The sequence below is a fragment of the Lepisma saccharinum genome, chromosome 12, assembly GCF_977018435.1.
Source record: "Lepisma saccharinum chromosome 12, izLepSacc3.1, whole genome shotgun sequence".
In the NCBI taxonomy this organism is placed as follows: domain Eukaryota; kingdom Metazoa; phylum Arthropoda; class Insecta; order Zygentoma; family Lepismatidae; genus Lepisma; species Lepisma saccharinum.
This window is the reverse complement of record NC_139240.1, coordinates 60,335,368-60,341,367: the sequence shown is the minus strand read 5'-3', so window position 1 is coordinate 60,341,367 and position 6,000 is coordinate 60,335,368. Positions and strand designations below refer to the sequence as shown.

The 6,000-nt window shown below is 33.7% G+C and overlaps 1 protein-coding gene across 1 annotated transcript in view; it reads left to right on the top strand.

The window, feature by feature from the left end:
• The first annotated feature begins 539 nt into the window (after window positions 1–539).
• Window positions 540–6,000, top strand: part of LOC145996138 (transient receptor potential cation channel protein painless-like) — a 44,990-nt gene continuing 39,529 nt past the window's right edge. Inside the window, exon 1 of the mRNA XM_083132469.1 lies at window positions 540–717. The gene's annotated coding sequence lies outside the window, so the exon portion shown is untranslated. The remainder of the gene's footprint in view (window positions 718–6,000) is intronic.

Here is a 6,000-nt window from a genome sequence, read left to right as displayed (position 1 = left end):
GCTGGGACTTCAACCCGAAACCGTCAGGGGGGAGAGGTTTGACGCGTTCGGCCAGTTGGCTATTTTTTTCCGACCCTCGAAATCCTCATTCTTTTCTCCACTCTGATAATCCCATTTGTCTCGATTGAAACGTATCCTGGGTTATTAATCACGCCACCACAAGCGAGGTACTCACACACACACACACGCACGATCGTTTAAAGCCACAAGGGACCTCCGCCCCATTAACCCCGAGCCACGACAATACGTTCACACACAAAAGAGGGGGCAAACAGAGACAGACACGGATTAACCCCAGAGCAATGAATCACTCAGAACTTCGACGGGACAAAAACAATCATTCCTTCGCTCTGACCCATCCTGCTGCTTTTGTTTCGAGCTACTAACGCGTATTTATCCGCGATTTTCTCCTAATGAAATTGTGTTTAGGCCACACCCAACAGCGCAGGACTTTTGATGGTGGGAGGGAGAAGAGAAGCAAGTGCTTTCTTTTTCGTTTCTCTCGAGTGTCAGCGCATGGGTCCTAGAGGCACAACATGATCAATAGAGACACCACTCTTAATGGTCATCACTGCATATTTAATACTGTGTGCACGGTCGCCATAGCAACAAGTATGTGCTCGCCTCTGCTCCGTGTCAACACGTTCCAAATTTAATCAAGGTTTAGTGTGGCTCTGGATCGGTGTGCGGAACCTCCTACTCCCGGATAGATTGTCTGTAAGTAAGGGTTTTAAAGGCCTATTGTGATGTCAATTGGCTATTTTGCGAGACGTAAAGGCAAGGACAGTGTCATGATTCCTTTTTTTTTTCCTTTTCCCGCAGAGTGTCACAGCTACTGTTCAACGGATCACGAAAGTGTCAAGTTACAGCGAGAAAGTGTTAGGTAATGATTCTTTAATGTGTTGGAAGTGAGATTAGCAAAGCGAAACGTGGTTTTGCCCTTTGCACGTTCGTTCCAAGCAAGCTTGTTTCTACATTACAATATATTTAGTGATTTCTTGCATTGAAAGTAACGAGAAAGTGTTAAGTAAGGATTCTGTAAGTGAGGTTCGCAAAGCGTGGGTTTGCCCTTGAACGTTCGTTCCAAGCTAGTTTGTTTCTTTATTACAATATGTTTAGTGATTTCCTCGCATTGAAAGTGAAGCTACGTCATTCAACTGCAGTAAATACTGCCAACTTAGAATTTAAAGCGTTAGTGCAATGTATCGTCGACATGAATCAAACCAGTTCAGTCCCAGCCAATCGGAAACAACCGCAGTGCAGGTGTCTTAAAGGTTAACACACAGTGCTACGTTTTCTTCGTCGACATTTTATGGATTCATAAATACTTCTATCAAATAACAAGTACGACTTTAAAGTTTACACAACATTGCGTAGGTATGTAAATATGAAAGCATGTTACCTTTAAACAAAATGGCTACCCATACACGCAAAACAGCAACAAACAAGGTAAGCATATTGTACGGTTCAAATCCTGCTTTAGTTTCGCTATAGGTCACACTATATCAATTCTAAGTGCATGCAGCCAAAGAAATTACACAATAACTACTCTAACAAGATTATTGAATAAATTCTTCTAATAATCAATAGTCACAAACGTGTCATCCTTATTGAGAGCTTGGTGATCGATTCTCGAGTCGCATATTCATGTCACCATTATCAATGTTTCTACGTAACAGTATAACGATAAACTATAAGTTGAAATCTCATGTATTAATTACAAATTAAATGGGTCAACACTAGATATATAAATCTTAATAGCAATGTCTAGTTCTGCAAATTTAGTTGTCACGTGAAATTTCATGAAAAACCCAATTATATTGAAAATATACTCCATGTGCAATATACCGCGACTACACCTTTCTGCTACTTCATACATTAACTACATACATATTATATTATTAACACATATTGTGCCAAAATACAAAATTGTAACACTACTACTGCTAACGAAAATTTATAGATTACACAGTTTTCTTTCTTGCTGTACAATTTTCTACATCTGCAATATCAGTAACTTTCAGAACATATTTTTAGATTTCCTGGTATACGTGACATTATAGTTCAAGAGAAAGTATTAATGTAGGAATATGCTAGCAAATTCTAGAAGTTATAATTTTTTTCGTTCTTCACATTCAGTTCAGATAAAGTAGAACACTCGATAGAGCAAAAAACTGTGCCCCTTTATCTGAATAGAAGTGTACAATAGAATTATTATTTTCAAACAATGTATTTTAAAACTTTACATGCATTAGTACAATTTCATTTATCATATACACAAATTAGTAAACAATAAAATATGAAAGTATTTATTGCATTTAGAATGTAAAAATTAAGAAATGTCGAAAAAGAACTTTAGATTAATTCTATATGTGTGGGAAAAGCACTTGTTTGATCATGTAGAGAAGATGTAGGTAGGTAGCATTGGTTATTTGTTGATTATTTCGAAGGTAGGAAAACAATGTTGATAGGACGTAATAACACAAACACAATGTCAAGATTGTCAGATCGAAACAAGCAAAGTAGTTTTGCACTGGTCGAAGATTTATAAGCGAGATAGCAAGAGTATGAAAACAATTAATAAAAATATATAGATGAAAGAAATTGAAGTGGCATGTATTCCTCACAAAACTAAATAAATGGCATTAATAATATAATATATAAATCAGATTATAAAACATTAATACTAGGATTTTAAAATATTTGTATTTCATAATAATATCCTTATGTAAAATGTACTAAAGAAATCCAAGAAGAAAACAAAAAGAGTTCCATGTTCCATTAAATGCTCTTGGATTCAAGTAGCTAAATATTTCAGTTCATTTTATAGCTTATATAATTCCTAGTAAAGGTGGGAAACATTTGTGCAATAACAATGCTATGCAATCATTAGTTAAAATATCTGCAATTTAACCGTCAAAGTTCTTTACACTATGTGACAGTGTAATTTCATCTATCTATCTCGATTAGTTAACGAAAAAAATATTATCAAGAATATATTGTGAGCAAACATTAAATAATGTTTTGTCAAATATGAATAAAGCTAATCTCTAACATAATTTATTACATTCGTGGGTACTGACTTTTTAATGCATGCTTTTCAATAACAAAATGCATTTTTTGTTGCAATTGTTAGATGTTTCACTGAAGTTTAAATCTAACAAAAGACATAAAGCACACAGAAGCATCTCATTACATTAATAGTGAAAAATAATTTTATGAACTCTGTTGCATTACTTTGACCTATTCAAAGCACTTAATTGTTGTGAAAATTTTAATTAATGTGTAATTCGTGAACACAAATCAAGAAAATACATTTATTGAAAGAATTTGTAATTTCATATTATCGCATGACAATTTACCATAGCATGTGATTTTTTTTTATGTTCGGCTGTTACTTTGCATAAATCTTCTTGTATATGCTTCTAGAAGAAACATTTAATAGTTTATCTGTTATAATCAGGAATCAAGAATTCGAGATAGGGGTATTGAAATATCTAAACACCAATTAAATTGTCTAAAGAATCATATAACTTTTATAAAAAAATCGATGGTTTCAGTATGTATTTGATGCGCTAATAATTATGCTATTAGCTAGAACTTCCAACTTAAAAGTTAAATAAATTTAACTATTGTGATGTACAGTGGAATTAATAAATAAAATACTGTAACAGAAACGTTAGAATGACTTTCTGAAACAAGTAAGGCATGTTGAGGTATCAGGGACAACAATTTATATAATATAGGAATATAGCCCTAATTGAAACTATTACAAGCATACTTTCGTTAACGCTACATCTGAAATTGTGTTTTTTCATTTTACCATTCCTACATAATGTTTTCCTTCGCCGATATTATACGCGAACTCCATAGAAACGCATACAATAATATGTGAAAGAAATAAACTATTTTCTCATCGATCTTAACATACACCGTTGCATGTTATTCAACGTTGCGTGTTGTATGCTGCCAGACTCAAAGGATATAGGTTGATTGCAATTGAAAGTTCATTCGTTGGTGTTGGGATTATGATCGGTTCTTAATTTCAACATGATCGAATGCTTCTTGGTCCACGTTGGCATACAATCATTTTGAGGCAATGTCTAGAATAGTCCTGGGAGGGATTTCCTCAATTTCATATCCTCATTACAAGGACAACTTGTCTTTTTAACATAGTTTAAGTTGAAATATTAAATATTATTGTCTCGATATTTATTTGGTGTTTTAAACTATAACGTTAGCTAGAGAACTTATGTTACCAAATTAAAAATTACAGGGATTTAACTAATGTGGCGTACAGTGGAATTAAGAAACAGAAAAATCAGAATGACTATTTGGAACCAGTAAAGCATGTTGAGGCATAAGCAACAATAATAGATATAGGTATATAGTCCTTACTGTAATTAATAACTAGCAATTTGACCAATTTAGGTTCTATTTTCTATTCCTAATTTGCAGTGAGGTTCTGTTTATGTATTTATTTAGTTTTCTAATAATCATAACTTTAGATAGGCTACCCGAGGTTCATAAAAAGTAATTGTATATTCTTGGAAATGACACTCACTCATAACAGGAATTTGTCTGATGTGATATGAAAATTTTCTCAGTTTACAAAGCTCGAAAATAGTTTAATTGTGAATGACAATAACATAATAACATTGCATAAAGTGAATGGTAGAGCTAAATCCGACACGATATAATATGAAATGTCTTTGATGTTTGGCACAAAGTAAGAAATTGAAACAATTCCAAAGCTTAGCTAGAATAATGTACGAAATCATACTCATCATACCTATTTACCTTGTACCTCAAAGAAAAAGACCTTTATCAAATTCCCTTCATTTTTTTTTTTGTTGAATTCTCATAGCATCTTTATTGTGCATTCTCCTTGTAGATACATAAATATATGCGAATTGCCTAGCTAAGATTACATAGCCAATATAGGTTATAGCATTATTTCATGTTTTCAAAATTGGCATTCTTTCTAGAGCAAAGAATCGTTTAAGTTTTAGTACTCAAATGCACACTTATTAATGTAAGCTTAATTGAACCTTACTTCAAATAATAATGGTTGTATAAAGGGACAGTTTTTCAAGATTTTTACGTGCAGAATATTAGCCAATAAGGGAGAGGAGGAATTATGATAAATATGAGCATAACAATAAGCGACACGGTGAGAAAGGAAAGCGATAGAGGGAATGAATATGAAAGGATGGGTCTGGTCTGGGCACACCCAGCCTCCACCAAACGCCAAAACTAAACGCTTACAGCTCTAAACCTGGTCCTCCTAACCTAACTACGTGTGCATTATTACACCTAAGCGGAATTGTAGGTTAGGATGACCAGGTTTAGAGCTTGGCGCTTGTTGCAAGCTGGGTGTGCCTAGGGTTGTACGGCATTGTCCCCTTTTTTTAAAGAAATGTCCCGGTATCCCGGAAAATGTTCTCGGGACGCCCATTTGTCCCGTATTAGCTAAAGAAATAATAAGTGAATGACAATAAGTCATGTTCTACATTTTATAGTAATGCATTGGGAAAAAAAATGTCCTCTTAAAGGACGCCAAGAGTTCAGTCAAATATTAATATATTTTGTCAAAATGTTAAAAATTAGGGATTAACAATGCTTTAAACAGCAATTGATTTTGTAATGTTTAAAAATGTTATAAAAAATAAATTTAACTATATCCATGCCTATATAATCTGTGTGTCCCTTTTTTTTATTTTTGAAATCTGGCAACCCTAGGTGTGCCCCGCACCATACACCTCATGAGGCTGAATGTGTTGTTATGTATAGGAGAGTGTGTAAAGTCAACAGAAAAGGTTGAATTGTTGATTAGTTTAGTTTATAAGAACTGGACTGTGATTACTATAGTTGGCAAGGAGAGAATGGCATTGTTGAGATAAATTTGGAGACAAAGTTTTATTAATTCATTCATTCTTTCATTTTGGACCTAACAGCTTTTAAGCCGTCTTTTGTCCATTATAATATACATACAAATTG